This window comes from Ovis aries, chromosome 15 (assembly GCF_016772045.2).
Source record: "Ovis aries strain OAR_USU_Benz2616 breed Rambouillet chromosome 15, ARS-UI_Ramb_v3.0, whole genome shotgun sequence".
Lineage (NCBI taxonomy): Eukaryota > Metazoa > Chordata > Mammalia > Artiodactyla > Bovidae > Ovis > Ovis aries.
In genome coordinates this window covers 58,775,492-58,799,203 of record NC_056068.1, presented here as the reverse complement: position 1 = coordinate 58,799,203, position 23,712 = coordinate 58,775,492, and positions in this window count along the sequence as shown.

The window sequence follows — 23,712 nt, the reverse complement described above, 5'->3', positions numbered from 1 at the left end:
TATACACAAGCTCATTGTGAGAAATGCTTAGCACATTACCTGGCACATAGTAAAAGTTTAGTAAATTTTCATTTTAGGAGAGATGATTATTTTTAGTTGTATCTTAATGAATGATATTCAAATACATGTTAGGGAAGAACCTGTAAGTATTTAGGAAAATATCTTGAAAAATTCTAGAAGTAGAAAATAAGATCTTCAGGATACGGGAGTTTCAAATAACAAACACAGTTAGCGGCTGTAGTGATAGAGTTGGGTAATTCAACAGCTCTGTAAAGTTACTGGAGACCCAGATTCTTTGAATTTTTCTTTCTGGCAACCTCTTTCTGGCCTCAAATATGTTGGCCATATTTTCTAGGTTGCATAATGGCTGTTAATTTTTATCAGATATTAAAATCCCCTTTAACTTCCCTGCATTCTGAAAAAAAAGTCTATATCAGTTGTGTTTTCTTGTAAGCAATATTTCATTTAAATTGAAACAGTCTAAGTATGAAAGTGCAATCACTGAAGAGTTTATTTTGCTTGTTAAAATGATTGCTCTAGGTACCATTTATCCAAATTTGAAAACATGAGATTAAAATGTTTCTCTGTATCTATGAAACCTCCAAAATGTTACACTTGCTTTCCCAAATTTGAAGGTCAAAATCAAGGGAAAACATGTGTCTAACACTCTGGAAATTCTTGAGTTCGGTTGTAACCAAGGTCAGGAAGATTTTAACTCAAGGTCTTCTGGAGAAAGAAAACAACAAAACAAAAACACAAAACAAAAAGCGCCCTGACAATGCATTCTGGTTCACAGTAATAAGGCCAAAGGAACACCACAGGAAACACCCCTGCAGCTTAATCAATGATCAGCCCTTGCACATAAGTCAAAGATGCACTCAATTGCTCCAAATTAGGAATAACTGACGTCAAGAACTGGCTTGATTTCTTACTGGTTTCACACCCTGTTGCCTGCAGTGACAAAGTAATAACAAATTCTGTTCCTCCCAAGGCACAAACTTTATTTTATGTTATCTTCTTTCTACTTGTATGCTTCCCTAATTTATGCCAAAGGCAAACAAATACGTCCAGAGAGACTTTAACAGCAGGATTGATCTCTATGTTGTTATTAGCTAGAGATGACAATAGTGTAGTAATTAATCTTGCATCATTCAGTTCCTGTTCTCTATACAACTTGGAGTACATGATGTTATACATAGTACCACAAAGGAAAACCAGTTATTTTATATACAACTGCACCAAGAACTTTACACTTTCAATTTTCATTTTCTTGATTTGTGGATTCCTTTGTAATGGTCCTGCCCGTATCTTTGGATATATCAACTATAAAAATAAAATAGCAATTTATTTCAACCTGAAGTTTTGGAACAGTCTTTTAATGACACTAAATGATGAGAATTGGGGAGGTTGGGTGAGGTTCATTGATTTTACACTAAGAGAGAAAGAAAAAACATTTTACACTAAATATTCAAAATTGCATGTGAAAATGTATGCTCTCCTCTTCTCCCACATGTAATACTCATGGAGGAAATGAATTTAGAAACTAATTTGACCCACACACAAAAATGAATATTTAGCCAGGGAAATCTTATGTTCAGGAAGAGAAGCAAAATAATATTATATCAATTTTTATAGTTACTTCTTTAATAGTTTCTCAAATTACTGAACAGCGTTGACAGGAGCACAGGGACACACTGTGTACTTTGCTCTTGAGAGTAGCAAGGAAGAATGACTTTAGGAGAGAAGTTTTTGAGAATTGAAAAGGAATACAGTATTCCCCGTATACCACCCAGAGTCATTCCTCTTCAATTTCCCACCCATGGAACTTAATTTACAAGCACAGACACCTCGGAATGGGATTTTTTTAGTATTTGAAAGGCAGATCCTAGCCATAATTTTTTTTAAGAAATGTCTTAAGAAAAAGTATTTTGAAGAAAGACAGGATTTATCTAACACAGAATCTAGCTTGCAAGTCTGATGCAGTGTTTCTGAGAAATTGTCAGTAATCAAAGTTGAAGTTCTAAAATAGGACTTCTAGAACATCTGCCAGTTGAAATATGCTCCCAACTTCCATTTTCCATGTTTTCTCTACGTTGATCATTGATACTCTTGAAATTCTAATGCACAGATCCCCAATCTCTGGGATCTAATGCCTGATAGTGCCTGCTGATGTAATAATAATAGAAATAGAGTGTGCAATAAATATAATGTGCTTGAATTATTTCAAAACCATCCCCAACACAGTCCATGGAAAAACTACCTTTCATGAAACTGGTCCCTGATGCCAAAAAGGGGACCACTGTATTAAAGGATTCCAAGTTGTCAAATTGATTTGTGTTGATACTCCGTGTGGCTTCTGTCTCTGCCTTTATCAATTGTGAATTCCTTGAGAGCAGGTCATTCATATTTCTATATTCCCAACTATTATTTAGCTATATGAAACATTTGTTGTATTTGTTGACTGAAAATAAGCTTGAATCAAAAGGGAAAAGCTGGGTAAAGTTAAATAGTGTTTCATATAGCTGATGTATTCTTGGAAGGTTGAGAAGCCTTATATGACATATGCGGCAACTCAGTCAGAATGTTGACTAACCAGAATGCTCCATTACCTTGCCAGATAACAGAGTTTGACAGATCTCACAAACTGGTGACCCACATGCCACATTTGGCCTACAGACATGTTTTGTTTGGCCTACAGAGGTGTTTTGTTTTTTTTTTTAATTTTCAAAGTAGTTGCCAACATGTGAAAGTTGGTAGTTCTCACATTTTAAAGATCCACATTTTCTACTTCTCTTGAAAGAAAAAAAAAGATAATAGTTGGCCATTATGGACATTTCTGCATAGCAATACTTGCCGAGAGCCCCATGGCTACCACACATTTAAGACAAGTTATGAAAGCCCAGTTCTCCACAGGCTTCTTCAGGGAAGCACTCATTATTTTTTTACGTTATTTGGCTGTTTCACAGAGGCATCTGAGTTTGTCAATGTCTTAGGAAAAGGCTGTATGCATAAATACATGCTTAGTCACTTCAGTTGTGTCCAACTCTTTGTGACCTATCTACTGTAACCCACCAGGCTCCTCTGTCCATGGGATTCTTCAGGTGAGAATACAGGAATGGGTTATCATGCTTTCATCCAGGGGATATTCCTGACCCAGGGCTCGAAGGCAAATGTCATGTTTCCTGGATTGGCAGGTGTGTTCTTTACCATTTGTGCCACCTGGGAAGCCCAAAGGCTATATATCTTTCATAAAACGGTGAAGTGTTCATGGAAAAAAGAAGAAAGGAAAGGAATTTTTTATTTTTTCAGTATCCATTAAAAATTACAATCAATATTTATTTCAACCATTTTGTTTAAGAGTTTATTTTGACATATGTTTTCATTCCATCTCCCATTGTTTCTATCCTTGTGCAGTTCTGTACATTTAGCTTGAGTTATGCAGAAATCTCCTAGCTTGTGTTTCTACTTCCTGTTTTTTCCTCTCCAACTATTCTATAAGGCTTATAGATCTATAACAGGAAGTAGAAATATCAGCTAGGAGACCCTATTCCCACAGAACCTGAGAGATTCCCCACTGCTGACTTAAAAAGTTTAGAGTCAATGACTTGCTATTCAAGTTCATTCATGATCTGCTTTACATTTCTAAGACTACACATTCACTCTGTCTTTCCACATATCAATATTGTAACTACCCATAGTTTATGCATAGTTTTTCTCATATTCTTTAATCTTCCCATAAATCTTCTTTACTATCAAACTAACCTGTCTCAATACTATACTACTCCCTTGAGGTCTCTCCTCATCTCCCAGCATAAAATATTCTATTTTTTACAAGATCCTATAGTAATGTGTCTTTACTACCCAAAGCAATGTGCAGATTCAATGCAATCCCTATCAAGCTACCAGTGGTATTTTTCACAGAGCTAGAACAAATAATTTCACAATTTGTATGGAAATACAAAAAACCTCGAATAGCCAAAGCAATCTTGAGAAAGAAGAATGGAACTGGAGAAATCAACCTGCCTGACTTCAGGCTCTACTACAAAGCCACAGTCATCAAGACAGTATGGTATGGGCACAAAGACAGAAATAGAGATCAGTGGAACAAAATAGAAAGCCCAGAGATAAATCCATGCATCTATGGACGTCTTATCTTCAACAAAGGAGGCAAGAATATACAGTGGATTAAAGACAATTTCTTTAACAAGTGGTACTGGGAAAACTGGTCAACCACTTGTAAAAGAATGAAACTAGATCACTTTCTAACACCATACACAAAAATAAACTCAAAATAGATGAAAGATCTAAACATAAAAGCATAAACTATAAATTTCCTAGAGGAGAAAATAGGCAAAACACTCTCTGACATAAATCACAGCAGGATCCTTTATGACCCACCTCCCAGAATACTGGAAATTAAAGCAAAAATAAACAAATGGGATCTAATTTAAATTGAAAGCTTCTGCACAAAACAAAGGAAACTATAAGCAAGGTGAAAAGACAGCCTTCGGAATGGGAGAAAATAATAGCAAATGAAGCAACTGACAAACAACTAATCTCAAAAATATACAAGCAACTCCTGCAGCTCAATTCCAGAAAAATAAACGACCCAATCAAAAAATGGGCCAAAGAACTAAATAGACATTTCTGTTTAGAAATGTCTTCTATTTAGAAGACATACAGATGGCTAACAAACACATGAAAGGATGCTCAACATCACTCATTATCAGAGAAATGCAAATCAAGACCACAATGAGGTACCATCTCACGCCAGTCAGAACGGCTGCTATCCAAAAGTCTACAAGCAATAAATGCTGGAGAGGGTGTGGAGAAAAGGGAACCCTCTTACACTGTTGGTGGGAATGCCAACTTGCCGGGGTCCAGCCCCAGTGGATCCAGGGAATTCGAAGCAGGGACAGAGTTGGTGAAGAAAGACTTATTTACTCAGAGATATAAAGAGAGATTAGGAAAGAATAGTGTAATTGGAAAATTAGTGGAGAAAAGAGGCTGAATAACTTGGTTTACGCGGAGAACCAATAAAGTTCCAAGACAAGGAACTTGCACCATCTACGTAGGCCACCGGTGCACACTTGAATAGTGGAGGGTGCCCCGCCTTGGGTTCCCTCTCACGTGGGTCTTAGAAGCCAGGACAAATAAGTAGACACAGTGAGCCTCCACGCTCCAGACGGGAATTCAGCCAGAAAAGAAGAGAACGAGAAAAGACCACACGGGGGAAACCAGTCTTTCCAGGAATTGGTCCGTTTCTTTATTTTCCTGGTCCACTTTTATACTTTTAGTTGTACATAAAGATAAATGTGTTCTCAGCATATCTTTGTTCTTACAAGGGTCTTACCTTTGTTCACAATATCTTTTGGTCTGGAGACCGATTAACGTTTTATGGCCCCACCTTTCTTTCTACTGATAAAGGTTAATCAATCAGAAAACTTGTTTCCCCTTAAGATCTATTTAGTCTTAAGATAATGATAAAGTTGCACTTTTACATAGCAAGGACACAATGATTTATAACAAAGAAAGAGGAGTACATTGGTCTATAACAAAAGAGAAAATTCATTAACTCAAATAGTCTAGCATTGCTAACATCAAAACCACTATATTTCTTTTTCTACATTCCAATTACATTGATTAACATACTCCCAGGTGCCTAAGGATATGGAGGCCTGGCAGCAATCATTAACTCAGCAATGAAACCCTTCACCAGCATGATTTTTATCTTTAGAAAAACCCTATGCTAACTAAGACTTTCAAAATACTCCAAATTCTCTGTGCTGTTTATGGTTGAGAGGTTGTAAACAATCATGTACTAGTAGCAAGAGTGTGGATAATCCTGCCACACAAGCTAGTCTGCCAGCAGAGAGGTTTTTGGACTGAAAGACCCTTGTCACGCCCGGAAGATTTATTAACTGGAGTCCTAAGATAACTCTTATCAGAGAGAGGTGGTGGGGGATAGCCCTGCGTATAATGTCAGAAGAACAGGCAAAAAGCACAATGCAGTAAGGCAGGCAGACTCTGGTTTTGGGGCAGATGCATGAGCAGATCCAGCGAGGCTCCCTGAAGGCCCGACTTGCCTTTGCCTGTCTGGCCTCTTAACCTCATGACCTTTGCCATGGGCGGGACTCCTCCTGCTGGCCCCCAGCACAAACTAGTACAGCCACTATGGAGAATAGTGTGGAGATTCCTTAAAAAACTGGAAATAGAACTGCATTATGACCCAGCAATCCCACTGCTGGGCATACACACTGAGGAAACCAGAATTGAAAGAGACACGTGTACCCCAGTGTTCATCACAGCACTGTTTATAATAGCCAGGACATGGAAGCAACCTAGATGTCCATCAGCAGATGAATGGATAAGAAAGCTGTGGTACATATGCACAATAGAGTATTACTCAGCCATTAAAAAGAATACATTTGAATCAGTTCTAATGAGGTGGATGAAACTGGAGCCTATTATACAGAGTGAAGTAAGCCAGAAAGAAAAACACCAATACAGTATACTAACACATATATGTGGAATTTAGAAAGATGGTAACGATAACCCTGTATGTGAGGTAGCAAAAGAGACACAGATGTATAGAACAGACTTTTGGACTCTGTGGGAGAGGGAGAGGGTGGGATAATTTGGGAGAATGGCATTGAAACATGCATAATATCACGTAAGAAACAAACCGCCAGTCTAGGTTCAATGCAGGATTACAGGATGCTTGAGGCTGATGCACTGGGATGACCCAGAGGGATGGTATGGGGAGGGAGGTGGGAGGGGGTTCAGGATTGGGAACTCATGTACCCCTGTGGCTGATTCATGTCAATGTATGGCAAAACCTATACAGTATTGTAAAGTAATATATATATATATATATATATATATATATATATATATATAACTTAAAAAAAATTTAATAGAGCTCACCATTTTCTGTGTTTTATTACAGTCATTTACGTTAAGATCATATTAAACAACAATAATGAGAATGACATTCACTACACTGTTGTATTTTTTAGATTCCACATGTGAGGGATATCAGATGGTATTTATCTTTCTCTGGCTGACTTATTTCACTTAACACAACATTCTCTAAGTCCATCCATGATGTTGCAAATGACACAATTTCATCCTTTTTTTAAGGCTGACTAGCATCTTATTGTGTACATACACCATATCATCTTTATCCACTCATTTGTTGATGGGCACTTAGCTTGCTGTCTTTGTGATTTTGATTTGCATTACCCTAATGATAAGTGGTATTGAGTACCTTTTCATGTATCTGTTTGGCATTTGTGTGTGATTTTTGAGAAAAGAAAACTGTCTATTCAGATATCTTGCCCATTTTTAATTGGGTTATTTGTGTCTTTTTTTCTTTGCTATTGAATTATAGATTTCCTTATATGATCGGCTATTAATGACTTATTGGATATATGGTGTGCCAATATTTTCTTCCATTCTGTAGGTTGGCTTTTTGTTTTGTTTTGTTTTTTCTTTTTCTGTGAAGAAACTTTTCAGTTTTATGTAGATTCACTTATTGTTACTTTTTTTGCTTGAGATTTTGGTGTCATATCAAAAAAATTGTCATTGCCTCAACAATATCAAGGATATTTTCCTCTGCTTTTTTTTCTAGATGTTTTACAGTTAAACGTTTTATATTTAAGTATTAAATCCACTTTGAGCTAGCTTTTTGAGAGACAGAAGAAATATCTCATCCAAGTCAAGAGGTGGAGGGTAGATTCAAACCCTGGTGATCTGATTCCAGGTTCTCTACTCTTTACCACCAGAGCATAATTATTCGAATAGCTTAATATGTGCCTGATTGCACTGATTTATATGGATTATCTAATCTGATCCTCCATGAAGCAATAAAATATCCATTTCACAGAAGCCATTATTTTCACAAATGCTCCTAACCTTAAGTGACAGAGTTTGGGTTTGAACTCAAATCTAAACCTGTAGGCCTAAATTCTAAATTTCCTCGGAGAATCTTGTATATTGCCTTTCTGTATCCAAATATTAAGAGGGGAAAGATTTTAAAGTCAGCATATCTAGACTAATTGCCACGGTAGCCCTTTAAAAGAGTCAATAGGAAGGGATACCCTACAAGTTTTTAAGGTATTTATCCATCTGTTTGTTATTTGTTCTCTTATTAACTAAAAAGACTTCCCTGGTGACTCAGTAGTAAGGAATCTGCCTGCAATACAGGAGATCTGGGTTTGATCCCTGGGTTGGGAAGATCCCCTGGAGAAGGGAATGGCTATCCACTCCAATATTCTTGTCTGGAGAATTACGTAGACAGAGGAGCCTAGCGGGTTACAGGGCAAGGGGTAACAAAGAATTGGACATGACTGAGTGACTAACACACTATTAATTAAAAACAAATAGCAAAAAAATAGATAAATTCCTTAAAAACTCACAGGGTATCCCTTGCTATTGGATCTTTGAGAAGGTTACAGTGAAATTTAGTCTAGATATTTTAACTTTAAAATTTTCCCCCACATATTTTACTCTTCAGTTCAGTCACTCAGTCATGTCCGACTCTTTGCAACCCCATGAATTGTAGCACGCCAGGCCTCCTTGTTCATCACTAACCCCTGGAGTTCACTCAGACTCACATCCATTGAGTTGGTGATGCCATCCAGCCATCTCATCCTCTGTCGTCCCCTTCTCCTCCTGCCCCCAGTCCCTCCCAGCATCAGAGTCTTTTCCAATGAGTCAACTCTTCGCATGAGGTAGCCAAAGTACTGGAGTTTCAGCTTTAATATCAGTCCTTCCAAAGAACACCCAGGACTGATCTCCTTCAGAATGGATTGGTTGGATCTCCTTGCAGTCCAAGGGACTCTCAAGAGTCTTCTCCAACACCACACTTCAAAAGCATCAATTCTTCGGTGCTCAGCTTTCTTCATAGTCCAAATCTCACATCCATACACGACTACTGGAAAAACCATAGCCTTGACTAGATGGACTTTTGTTGGCAAAGTAATGTCTCTGCTTTTGAATATGCTATCTAGAATTTCCCAGTTTTCAGCAATGTGAGAAGACTGTGACAGGTTTTCAATCTATGGCTTAGATTCAATGTCTTTTTTTTTTTTTTTCTGTGCAGATTCTGAAAGATTGAGAGATCTGCTGCTTCTATAGTACCATCTTAATAATTTACAGCTATGAGAGGGACAGAACTACCTTATATGAGTTTTGAGAAGAAACTCTAGTTAATAGATAAAGGGTGAGTATAACACACATATCAAAATCTGCTGGCAAAAAGTTCAGCATTTAAGAAAAAAAAAACACCTCACAAGTCATGAATATGTAATACCCTTGTTTACAGATTCCATGGTTTAAGAGTGGATTAGCAAAAGAAGTATCAAAAGTAGTATGGGAAATTCTCTAGTTAGGACTCTGCACTGTCAAGAGTGCGGGTTTATCTCTAGTTGGGGAACTCAGTCCAAAAAAAAAAAAGTTGCATTATGGAAAGACATAGTTGTCTGCTGTGTAGATAATACAAAAATATAGGTTGTACCAATAGTAAATTGCATTCTGGCTACTTAGTATGATGCCATTAGAAATGTATTCCTTATGAATTAAGGCTTTAGAAGACTTTTCTCCAATGTATATATCCTAAAGGATATTTGAGCCATTTTCAATGATTGGCAGGGTAAAAGTTAACAGACTATGAAGGAGGCAGATTAGTTTGGCTCAAAACATATTGGTTTTGAGTAAAATAAAAGTAACTTGAACATCAGGGAGTTCACAGTTCATGTATTGCTGAAGCCTGGCTTGGAGAATTTTGAACATTACTAGCATGTGAGATGAGTGCAATTGTGCAGTAGTTTGAGCATTCTTTGGCATTGCCTTTCTTTGGGATTGGAATGAAAACTGACCTTTTCCAGTCCTGTGGCCACTGCTGAGTTTTCCAAATTTGCTGGCATATTGAGTGCAGCACTTTCACAGCATCATCTTTCAGGATTTGAAATAGCTCAACTGGAATTCCATCACCTTCACTAGCTTTGTTTGTAGTGATGCTTTCTAAGGCCCACTTGACTTCACATTCCAGGATGTCTGGCTCTAGATGAGTGATCACATCATCGTGATTATCCAGGTCATGAAGATCTTTTTTGTACAGTTCTTCTGTGTATTCTTGCCACCTCTCCTTAATATCTTCTGCTTCTGTTAGGTCCATACCATTTCTGTCCTTTATCGAGCTCATCTTTGCATGAAATGTTCCCTTGGTATCTCTAATTTTCTTGAAGAGATCTCTAGTCTTTCCCATTCTGTTGTTTTCCTCTATTTCTTTTCATTGATCGCTGAAGAAGGCTTTCTTATCTCTTCTTGCTATTCTTTGGAACTCTGCATTCAAATGCTTATATCTTTCCTTTTCTCCTTAGCTTTTTGCCTCTCTTCTTTTCACAGCTATTTGTAAGGCCTCCTCAGACAGCCATTTTGCTTTTTTGCATTTCTTTTCCATGGGGATGGTCTTGATCCCTGTCTCCTGTACAATGTCATGAACCTCATTCCATAGTTCATCAGGCACTTTATCTATCAGATCTAGGCCCTTAAATCTATTTCTCATTTCCACTGTATAATCATAAGGGATTTGATTTAGGTCATACCTGTATAGTCTAGTGATTTTCCCTACTTTCTTCAGTTTGAGTCTGAATTTGGTAATAAGGAGTTCATGATCTGAGACACAGTCAGCTCCTGGTCTTGTTTTTGTTGACTGCATAGAGCTTCTCCATCTTTGGCTGCAAGAATATAATCAATCTGATTTCAGTGTTGACCATCTGGTGATGTCCACATGTAGAGTCTTCTCTTGTGTTGTTGGAAGAGGGTGTTTGCTATGACCAGTGCATTTTCTTGGCAAAACTTTATTAGTCTTTGCCCTACTTCATTCTGCATTCCAAGGCCAAATTTGCCTGTTACTCCAGGTGTTTCCTGACTTCCTACTTTTGCATTCCAGTCCCCTATAATGAAAAGGACATCTTTTTTGGGTGTTAGTTCTAAAAGGTCTTGTAGGTCTTCATAAAACCGTTCAACTTCAGTTTCTTCAGTGTTACTGGTTGGGGCATAGACTTGGATAACTGTGATATTGAATGGTTTGCCTTGGAAATGAACAGAGATCATTCTGTCGTTTTTGAGATTGCATCCAGGTACTGCATTTCAGACTCTTTTGTTGACCATGATGGCTACTGCATTTCTTCTGAGGGATTCCTGCCCGCAGTAGTAGATATAATGGTCATCTGAGTTAAATTCACCCATTCTGGTCCATTTTAGTTTGCTGATTCCTAGAATGTTGACGTTCACCCTTGCCATCTCTTGTTTGACCACTTCCAATTTGCTTTGATTCATGGACCTGACATTCCAGGTTCCTATGCAATATTGCTCTTTACAGCATCAGATCTTACTTCTATCACCAGTCACATCCACAGCTGGATATTGCTTTTACTTTGGCTCCATTCTTTCATTCTTTCTGGAGTTATTTCTCCACTGATCTGCAGTAGCATATTGGGCACCTAATGACCTGGGGAGTTCCTCTTTTGGTATCCTATCATTTTGCCTTTTCATACTGTTCATGGGGTTCTCAAGGCAAGAGAACTCTCAAGAGTCCCTTGGACCTCAAGGAGATCCAACCAGTCCATTCTGAAGATCAACCCTGGGATTTCTTTGGAAGGAATGATGCTAAAGCTGAAGCTCCAGTATTTTGGCCACCTCATGGGAAGAGTTGACTCATTGGAAAAGACTCTGATGCTGGGAGGGAATGGGGGCAGGAGGAGAAGGGGATGACTGAGGATGAGATGGCTGGATGGTATCACGGACTCAAAGGACGTGAGTCTGAGTGAACTCTGGGAGTTGGTGATGGACAGGAAAGCCTGGTGTGCTGCAATTCATGGGGTCGCAAAGAGTCGGACATGACTGAGCAACTGAACTGAACTGAACTGAACTGAAAAGTAACTTAAGTTGAGAGGGTGAACATCATGAAGATAATGAATATTTTAGTTAAGGGGCTCTAGGAAGTGTAGAGAAAATGGATGAAAAGCACCAGAAAGGATACCTAAGTCAAGCCTGGTCGATTTTCCAATTTTACATAAGCTTAGAGTTTATAGGCGGAGAAGGCAATGGCAACCCACTCCAGTACTCTTACCTGGAGAATTCCAGGGACAGGGGAGCCTGGTGGGCTGCTGTCCATGGGACTGCACAGAGTCAGACACGACTGAAGTGACTTAGCAGCAGCAGCAGCAGAGTTCATAGGAAAGAGTGTTATTCAAGTCAAAATTTGTGGTGGTTTGCATGCAAGCAAGTTGATTTCTAGCTTTCTTACCACCTCTGCCTCCCAGAGTCTTCATTTACACATACAAAAATATATTTTATTTCAGTGTGTTGTTCAGTCACTAAATCATGTCCAACTCTTTGAGTCCCCATGAACAGCAGCACTCCAGGCTTCTCTATTCTTCACTATTTCCCTGAGTTTCCTCAAACTGATGTCCAGTTGAGTCAGTGATGCTATACAACCATCTCCTTATCCATCGCCCCCTTCTCCTGCTGCCCTCAATTTTCCCCAGTATCAGGGTCTTTTCTAATGAGACAGCTGTTTGCTCAGGTGGTCAAAGTATTGGAGCTTTAGCTTCAGTGCATTGCAAAAGTTAATATTGATACTTTCAAATAGAAATGTAAAATTCTTACTTTTTTTTTTCTGGATTCATATATGCACTCAAGACTCACATACCTTTTTCTTTCTCTGATTTTTGATTCATTCTTAATTATCCAAGTGGGGGCCCATTACCATCTGAGTGCCTGTACTTCACAAACTATGCATATAATTCACTCAGGTTCTCTCTATTACTTTTGCTGGGAATTTTCCTAAAGACTAACAGAGAGGTTGGGGAATTTATCATGTGTGATAATAAACCTGTTGCCTCTTAGTCACAAGTTCAAATGCTGCCCAGCCTCTGGGGGAGGACAAATCAGCAGGAACAGATGTTGTTTTCATCCCACTCATTCCAGTTTTGACACAATGGTTCAGAATAGGTGCCAAATATTAACCATTAGCTCACTTCTCTTCTGAATCAATGGTAAGGACATTAGAACTCTACTCTTCCCATACTCTCCATTGGGAGGAGGGGAAAAGAGAGTTAGTGCATCTTTATTCCTTTTCTACAGTGCAATGTTCCTTCCTTAGAATTCTATCAGCTCTACTCTACATAAACCTGCATCTTTAAGTTTATTTATTATTTCAATAGGAAATAAGCTGACATATGGAAATATACTTGTACTGCATTAGGTATTAAATATGAGGTGAAAAATCAAAGGATACAAATATATTTGTGTAAGAGAATCAGACAGTCCTACAATCACAGAGATCCAGTCTGAGGTCTTGTTGGACATATTCCATTTTGATCTTTCATTTCTATGCTTCATTATTCATTATTTCCTATGCCCCAGAAAGGGCTGCCCTAGCAGGCTGACCCTTATGAACTGCTTCACTGGAGTCATCTGTCCCCTGGCTCCTGGTTGAGATAAGTCAATGGGAAGCACAGTCATTATATAGTTAAACAACATGTTGTTTTGGTAAATGTTTCCAAAGAAATTCTCTCTGCTTATTTGCCACGGGATGTCTACATTTCTCTCAAGGCATTTAGTAATCAGTTCAGTTCAGTCACTCAGTTGTGTCCAACTCTTTGCGACCCTATGAGTCACAGCACTCCAGGCCTCCCTGTCCATCACCAACTCCTGGAGTTCACCCAAACTCATGTGCATCGAGTCAGTGATGCCATCCAGCCATCTCATCCTCTGTCGTCCCCTTCTCCTCCTGCCCCCAATCCCTCCCAGCATCAGAGTCTTTTCCAATGAGTCAACACTTCGCATGAGGTGGCCAAAGTATTGGAGTTTCAGCTTCAGCATCAGTCCTTCCAATGAACAGCCAGGACTGATTTCTTTTAGAATGGACTGGTTGGATCTCCTTGCAGTCCAAGGGACTCTCAAGAATCTTCTCTAGATTTATGCAATAAAGTCTCACTTCCCACATCAAAATGTATGCACTCTTCTCTCCAAACCTTGCCTTCATCTAGGTATTTCATTGGAAAGCTATCTAATAAAGCTATAAATTACTGACTTATAATGTCACAATTATTTCTCTGTCACGATTTATTTTGTGGCCTTAAGAATAAACCATTCAAGTCTGTTCTAGTGAGGTGGATGAACCTAGAGCCTGTTAAACAGAGTGACGTTAGAAGAAGAAAAACAAATATTGTATACTAATTAATATATATATATATGTAATCTAAAAAAATGGTACTGATGAACCTATTTGTAGGGCAGAAATGGTGATGCAGACATTGAGATTGGACTTGTGGATACAACGGGGAAAGAGAGGGTGGGATGAATTGAGAAAGTAGCATTGGCATATATATATACAATCATGTGTAAAACAGATAAATAATGAGAAGTTGATATATAGCACAAGGAGCCCAACCTGGCATTCTGTGATCACCTAGAGGAATGGGATAGGGGGGTGGGAGAGAGGCTCAAGAGGGAGGGAGGCTCAAGATGGAGGAAGTATATAAATATATAGCATATGTATACTATATATAGATAATATCTACAATAAATATGTATCAGTAATGACTGATGCAGGCTTGCCAGCTGGCGCTAGTGGTAAAGAACCTGCCTGCCAACACAGGATGAGATGAGGGTTCCATCCCTGGGTAGGGAAGATCCCCTGGAAGAGGAAATGGCAACCCACTCCAGTATTCTTGCCTGGAGAATCCCATGGACAGAGGAGCCTGGTGGGCTATAGTCCACGGGGTCACACAGAGTAGGAGAGCTGAAGTGACTTAGCATGCAGCACACACACACATGACTGATTCACATTGTTGTATGGCAAAAATCAACACAAACATTGTAAACCAGTTACCCCCTCCTCGCAAAAAGAAAAAAAAGAAAAGAAAAGAATAAAGTATGACCAGTTAACTTTTTGGAAGTCTGATCTTCTTAAGTGAAGAATTTAAGAGTAGGATTGAAATTCTCTAGACCATCTAGTATTAAGAGTGTATGACTTTTGATCAGTCCCTACACATCCATTTGCCAAGCTAAAACTATCAGAAAAGAACACAAGACTGTTACCGTAGGATCCACACAAAATCTGCGGATGGAGAATTCCTGAGAACATTTGCTCTTTTTTTTTTTTTTTGTATTATTCAGGGCAAAATGGCTAGTTGACATTTCTTGGTGAGGCTTATATCTTGGCTTACCTTCACAGATACTGTTCAGACATGCCAGATGAAATTTATTTGACTCTATCATAGTCCAACATGATTATTACATTATAGAGCCAGTAGCAAAACATTAGATAATTTACAAGAAGCATCAAAAATGTACTCCAGGTTTTTAAGGAATTCATAGTAATTGGCTGATAAAGAGATGTTGCATGGGTTCCACAAATTTTTTTATATCAATAAATTTACATATCAATAAAATATATTCTACAAAAAATATCCTATATTCTATAATCAAGTCTGATACTAATTCTCTGTCTAAAATACATGTATTTCAGTACTACTATATGCCCTGAGAAGCATTCAAATTGATTTTAGTGGTTTACATAAATATTTTTGGCAAATAGTTTTCAATTAAAAAAAAACAGCATTTGTGACACCAGAACAGAATATAAGTCTTTTATTCTTACTGAAAGGCCTAATTATCTCTTTAAAAGATTAGTCATCAGCTGATTATGGAAGTAGAGATATTTCTTAATCATAATACACTAGGATTAAAAATCCTCTCATAGTAATATAATGCAATATAGTATTTGAGTCTTCTACACTATCTCTTGTTCAATGGTTGTACTATACAGGTTTGCATAAGTCAGGTTTGAAGACAGCTCAAAACTGAATGTTCAGTGATGAATTCTTTTAGATAAAATACAGATTAACTTTTGGAAAAATCTTAGCTAAATGTCGTTTGCAATTTAATTAAGTAAGCCAATTGCAGTTTGATATGTGTCAATTTGTTCTTACTTCTTCACTAGGAAGAATTCACTGAGAAATATGAGTTCATTGAGATAGTAACACTTGCTGCTGTAGGGAAATGTCTGTAAATGCTGTTCAAGTGAGCAAATGTCCATGACTAAGAGGAAAGTCATGTATTATTATAAATTAAATAGGCATATATTTGAAATTTCTTCTGCATAACTTTTTTTTTTTTACATTTCAAACTGGACTAATTGATCATGTTTTAAATCCAAGTATAAACCCAATCTATTTTCTGAAGGGTATATCCAAGTTACCAACATTGAGTCTAGATTTAGACATACTTTTAGACATAATACATTAAATTTTTTCTTTCTTATTCCACCCAATAATCTTGGTCATTTTTCTTAACCTCACTCAGCTTCATGTTCGTCTTCTGTGAAATACTCATATCAAATAGGACCTACTTGACAGAATATTCTGAATATTAATTGAGAAAACGCACACAAAGCACAAAAGAGCAGGACACTTGACACATAATAGATTTAAAATATTGGCTGCTGTTGCTGTTTTTTTCTTTTTTAATTTGACCCTAGTAATATAAGTAGATTTTTAGAAATTGAAAATGGTTCCATATCCTTACTAGTCTATAAATGCAAGATTATTGAAAATTCTGAGTATATCAACTCACACATTTGATATTGAATAGAGTGTGGTTTTCTTGCTGGCCAGAAAAAAATGCAACATATTCTGTAATATATCTTAGTGGGAAATTAGTTCCAAGGGGAAAATCTGTCTTTTATGCACAAGGAAGGTCTGGCCAAGCATTTGGGCTCTGCATAAAATGTGTTCATATATCTTTAGCTAGGACGACGACTACACAATATGTTAATAGCAAACTGCAAGGTCATGGAAACTTTAGGACTTGCACATAAATATGCAAAATGTTCTCAAAAAAAAAACACAAAGTATTTGGTGAGTTCTGTTTTTTGAAAATAGGACTGAAAAATGTAAATAACTTTATACCTTGAAGATGTGGGTGGATAGAAGAATAACTAGATGATGAGATTCACAAGTGTGTTCTTGTGACCAAAAAAGAAGAGAAAGAAAAAAACACTTAGTTAATTGCCTGTGCTGAGCTCTAAGATGGGAAAGTTAATGCTATTTCATTTAAACCTGTAAACAACCATGCAGGTTAGGTACTATTACCACTAAGGACAAGGACATTTCTAAAATAGATGAAATAATGCATTTGGTGCATAACTGGGGAAGGACATAGCTGGGATTAACTTGAGTTTATTTTACTCTATAAACACCATTAAGAGAAACAAGAAAATACCCTACATTCAGGGACCATGCAGCCCAATCTTCCTTAGAAAACCCTTGATAAATGCTGATTTGATTTTCCAAAGTTTCATCTGGAAACATGGTGAACCTATATATATTCATACCCATATACACCTATATGCACAAACACATACATACACATAAACAATATATATATGTGCATATTAAATACACCTGGGCTTCCCTAGTGTCTAAGACGGTAAAGAATATGCCCACAATGTGGAAGACCTGGGTTCAGTCCTAGGTTTGGGAAGATCCCCTGGAGAAGGGCATGGCAACACTTCAGTATTCTTGCCTGGAGAATCCCATGGGCAGAGGAGCCAGGTGGGCTATAGTTCACAGGGTTGCAAAGAGTGGGACATGACTGAGTGACTAACATATACATATGTGTCAGTATTCTGATACATACAGATTCTGATACAAAATCTATTCAATTGGCAAATTTATATGACTAGGAAAAAAGTTATTTTTCAAAAACCTTCTTCAGGTATCCTTTTTATCAATCTGGCTAAGAGAAACGGTGATTGGAAAGAGGGAAATTTTAGGGAACAACCACTGAGAAAGAAAACCAGTGGCCCTGAGTGAGCCTGAGAAGATCCAGGTACCTGCCCTGTAAAGAGAGTGCCCTGAGGACATGACTGTCTACTTTCATCAGGAGGCTTTTGGATACAAGTGACAGAAAATCCAAATCAAACCTACTCAAAAAGTTAGAACCATTTTGACTAATCTAACGGAAAGTTGAAAACTAGATCTGATGTTACAAGAGACTAAATCAAGTGGTTCTGACTCTATTTCCTGTGAATTTTTTGGCTCTGATCTCCTTGATTTGTTGACTTCATCCTCAGAAGGGGAGAGATGCCTTTGCAATTCACATCTGCTCTTCACCTTAGGCAGAGGAAAGGCTTGCCCTTCTTGTGTCTCTCTTTCAAATGTTTCCCCAAAACCTCTCAGCAAAATCTAGGTCCTGGTTGACACCAGTTGGGGGCATTATTTGAACCAGGAGAGGGAACTGTTACGGTCACAAAGTAAATGACCGGCCAGGAACAAAATTAGCGTTCTTTCAGGAAGACAGACGGAGAAGGCAATGGCACCCCACTCTAGTACTCTTGCCTGGAAAATCCCTTGGACGGAGGAGCCTGGTGGGCTGCAGTCCATGGGGTCGCAAAGAGGGTGGCACGACTGAGCGACTTCACTTTCACTTTTCACTTTCATGCATTGGAGAAGGAAATGGCAACCCACTCCAGCGTTCTTGCCTGGAGAATCCCAGGGAAGCGGGAGCCGGGTGGGATGACGTCTATGGGGTTGCACAGAGTCAGACACTACTGAAGCGACTTAGCAGCAGCAGCAGTAGAAAAACAGAAGGGATTAGATGATCCACATTTTCCCACTGCACCAACCATTCTGACAATCAGAACACAGAAGATATTTCAGAAATGTTTGAAGAGAGACCTTAAGCTCGGTGAATTTAGATGGACTTTCTGATTCAGGTCAGTATGTAAAATTAACATTAGAATACATGAAAGGAAAAAGTGATTTATGGGTGGAGAAAAAGTATCTCTTCATTTAAAAAAATATTTTAAAGCATTATCTTTTAATTTAGAAATTATTGGCCAGTTGTTCACATTTAGCTGCTTTAGTAAATGATTAGCTCTATTATTATTAAGTGTATGAAAAATTATTAAATTCTACACAGTTTTGAGAGGAGAACTCACTTTTTGAACCTTAAATATCTTCTAGTGGCAGTATGTCTAAATTTTAGGGGCAGAATTTTGAAAATTAACAAAACATATGAAGGGAAAATTTATAAACTCAAAAGTAAAATCTTTATCACAGAATAATAATATAGCAAATAAAATATACAATTCTGAAAACTTCCTTCAATTTAGAAGTTGTTGGAATTCTTTTTCTAAAACATGATGATCCACTAAATTATATTTGTTGCTAATCTTTAATTTTAGATTTTTTAAATACAAATTTCATCATAAACTTTTTTAAAAAATTAGAAAATCCTCAATATCCAGAAAAGTTGAATGAAAACATTATAATCATTTATTATCTTACCATCCTAGCAATAAGCATTGTTGATATTTTAGCACATTTTTAATCTATTTTAAAATATATTTTTTACAAAGAAGCTTCCATAATGCTTTACATTTGCTTATGTTTGTTCTGGTAACTTAAAAACCAAATTTTGATCATTTTTCCAAACAATAAATTAAAAATTATTTTAACTGCTGAAGTTTTACAATATTTCTTTTGTAGAGCTATTGTTAGATTCTCAACATCACAGAACTTGCCCTGAACTGGTAAACCCAGTCTCCAGCAATTTATAAGGGACACATGACTTTATCACTTGTGATACAAAGTGATGATACTATGACACTTGTAGGGAAGGCCTACTTTTCTATTTAAACTTTTTTTAAAAAAATTCTAATTGTCAGATTTCTTCCCTCTTAGCAAGAGCTATTTCAACTCAGAAATATTAATTTCTATTCACAACTCCCCTGAAGTATGGAAACAATTAAATGATGGACAGTGATTTTTGTGTTCATGATGTCTTTGAAATATTTTATAATTTGTTAATGAGAAAATAGTTTGTGGACCAAATTGGGTACTATGAGGTTATCTTCATGTAAGGACCTGCAGATATTTTTATAATCGCATTGTCTAATTTTCATTTGATAACTATTTTATACATCATACTCACTGAGACATCCAGAATGGAGTAACCATTATCTAGACAATTTATGAGTTACATTGCCTCTCCTACCTCACTCGAATACTTTGCTCCATCCTGTGCCCACCCTCTGCTTTTTGCAAGTAAACAATTAGGAATATTTCTGGAATTTCCATAACTTTTCTTCTATTATTAGAAATAAATGTTAGATATTCTAATGGGAATATTTTATTTATGTGTATATGTATATATATATATATATATATATATATATATCTCCATTCTCCCCCAAACTCACATCTTAAAGTAAGAGATATAGACACACAACTATAGTTATACTTCTGTGACTATGAATCTTCTTCTCCTGTCCCTGATTTCTATTAATTTAATGAAAACTATATCAATTGCAGACCCTGCCAGGAATAGTAATGTAACTAAGACCTGACCACTGTATTAGAATTGTTTACAGTCAAGCAAGAGGATAAAATTTAAGAATATTGACAGTGTGAGGTGAAATGGGATGTGTCATAGATGCTGAGTCCCTTTGCTGTCCACTTGAAACTATCACAAAATTGTGAATTGGTTATACTCCAATATAAAATAAAATGTTTAAAAAAAGATATTAGCAGATCTTCTCTAAAAGCTCAACATTTCCTGATTTATTCTTAATATCCCTTCAGCATCAATTGGAAACATAAACTTCTTAAAAACAATCGAGGACAATTATATTAAGGCTGTTAAATATAGAATTATCCAAATATACTATACAGGACTTCAGTTTCTAGCCATAATGGAGTAACGGAGACTGTATTTAGTCTTGGAAATAAAAGCAAAACAGAGAAAAATCAATTTTAAAAAAGAGCAGATCCTTTGAAAAAGACAAACCTTTAGCCATAATGGTAAAAAAAATGAAATATAAATCAATAAATTATTAATATCAGGAATGAAAAAGAGCTTTACTACAGATCCTACAGTTGTTAAAAGTATTAGGAATTATGATAAACTTTCTATAAGTATACACGAAACAGACAAATTTCTTGAAAGATACAAACTATCAAATCTCATTAAAGAATAAAATCAAAATAGCTCTATACATATTAAATAATGAAGTTAAAACTTTCATACCAAGAAAATTCCAAGTGCAGATGGTTTCACTGGTGACTACTCCTGAAACTTTAGGGAAGAAATAAATCCAACTTCATACACATTGTTCCAGAAAATACAAGACAGGACTTTCTACTTAACTTATAAAGCCAGCATTTCCCTGATACATAAACTACACAAAGACATTACAGGAAAGTAAATCGATGGAAAAATATCTGTTATGAACACAGACACAGAAATACTTAACCTAATGAGTCAAGCAATACAAAATTATATTGGCAAAATAAAGGAGAAAAACTATGGTAATTTTTAAAAACTTCAGAAAATGCACTTGATAAAATTCAATACCCATTCATAACAACCATAATTAAAAAAAAACACCTCAAACTAGTAATAATAGAGGATATTCTCAAATTGGGAAAAGTCATCAAAAAAAAAAAAAGTCTACACCTAATGTTATAATGGGATAACTGGAACAATTTTCTATGAGATCACCACCAACAACAACGAAACATGGTTTTGGAGGTCCTGATCAACGCAGTTAATCAAGAAATAGAGATAAACAGACTAGAAACAAGGAATAAGCTTATTTTTATTTGCAGAAGTGATGATCATTTACCTGGAATAAACTAAGAAAACTACAAAAATGCTTCTAGAACTAATAAGTGGGTTTAACAAGGTTATAAGATAAAAGGTTATAATGTGTATAAATATTTGCAGAGCAAATATTTGATAAAGATACTATATCCAAAATATGTAAAGTATTCTCAAAATTCAGTGATAAGAAAGTAAACACCCAATTTTTTAAAAATGTGCAAAAGATTCTAACAGACATTTCACCAAAGAGAATGTGAAAATGATAGTTTACTTTTTTTTAAAAGCTTAACATTGTTAATTACAAAAGTTCAAATGGAAACATGAGAAAACACTACACACAAGAATGAAAAATTTTAAAAATTAGAACAATGGACAAAACCAAGCACTGGCAAAGATCTGGAACAACTGAAACTTTCACACATTGCTGGTGGACTTCAAGTGTTCACAGTCACTTGGGAAAAACAATATAATAGTTTCTTTCCTATATAATTAAACATATATCTACTACATGATCTATCAATTCCACTTCTAGGCATTTACCCAAGGGAAGTGAAAATATTTGTCCACATGAAGATATGCATGCAAATGTTTGAAGAAGTTTATTTATATCTGCCAAAACGACTTAAATACCTTTCAACCTGGAACAGGTAAACAAACTGTGATGTATACATACAATGAAGTACTACTCAACCTTAGAATTTTATTAACAACCAATACACAAAACAAAATACAAAAATGTCAAAATGATCATACTAAGTGAAGCCAGACACAAAATATTACAAATTGTACAACTGCATCTATAATATCATTTTAGAAAAGCCAAACCAATAAGGACAGAGAACAGATCAGCAGTAGCCAGGAGTTGGGTCCAGGGGTAAGAACTGATGGCAGGCGTACAGGGAGGGAACTCTTCAGGGTTATAGAAATATTCTGTATTTTGATTACAGTTGTATGTCTATAAATATTTGTTCAAATGTATTGTTTTATTGGAGAAGGAAATGGCAACCCACTCCAGTGTTCTTGCCTGGAGAATCCCAGGGACAGAGGAGCCTGGTGGGCTGCCGTCTATGGGGTTGCACAGTCGGACATGACTGAAGTGACTTAACAATAGCAGAAGCAGCATTGCTTTATATACATGAAATCTGTGAATAGTATTGTATGCAAATCATACTTCTATGAAGTTATCTTAAAAATGTCAAGGAGAATGAAAAAAACTATATTAACCATCTTGTCTATTTTGGGCTGAATATAACTACTGAACATAAAATTTATCTGTAAGTTTACTATCAGTTAAGATAAAAAGAAAAGCAAAATATATTGTTAGGCTCCTCTGTCCATGGAATTCTCCAGGCAAGAATACTGGAGTGGGTTGCCATTTCCTTCACCAGAGGATCTTCCCGAATTAGGGATTGAATCTGGGTCCCCACATTTCAAATTCTCTACCATCTGAGCCACCAAGGAAGACATTGTCCATTATAGAACTGTATCTTACTCATCATAGGTTTTTAAAAACACATAAGTTTTAAAAACTTTCCTGGTGATTTTTCATAAATATTCTTCATATGTCACATGGCCTTGATAAAAAGCAAAGAGATATCATTAACATATCACCCACTTGATCCAATTCATTAGAGAGTTTTAAGTTATTCCCAGAAGTAAAGTTTTTCTCAGAATACATAGAGGGATCAACAGAAAATAACTCCTCAGAGTCAATGTTGGGTAAATACGTAATATGGTTGTTTGGGTACTACACCATTTCCAATAAAGTAACTTAAGTGTTTTCTACTAAACTCTCGGTCTTCCCTGGTGGCTCCCTGGCAAAAGAATCTGCCTGCAATGCAGGAGACACAGAAAATGTGGGTTTGATCCCTGGGTTGGGACGATCCCCTGGAGAAGGAAATGGCAACCTGCTCCACTATTGCCTGGAGAATCCCATGGACAGAGGGGCCTGGTGGACCACAGTCCACGGGTCACAGAGAGTCAGACATGACTGAAGCAACTGAGGATGCATCCCCTAAACACAGA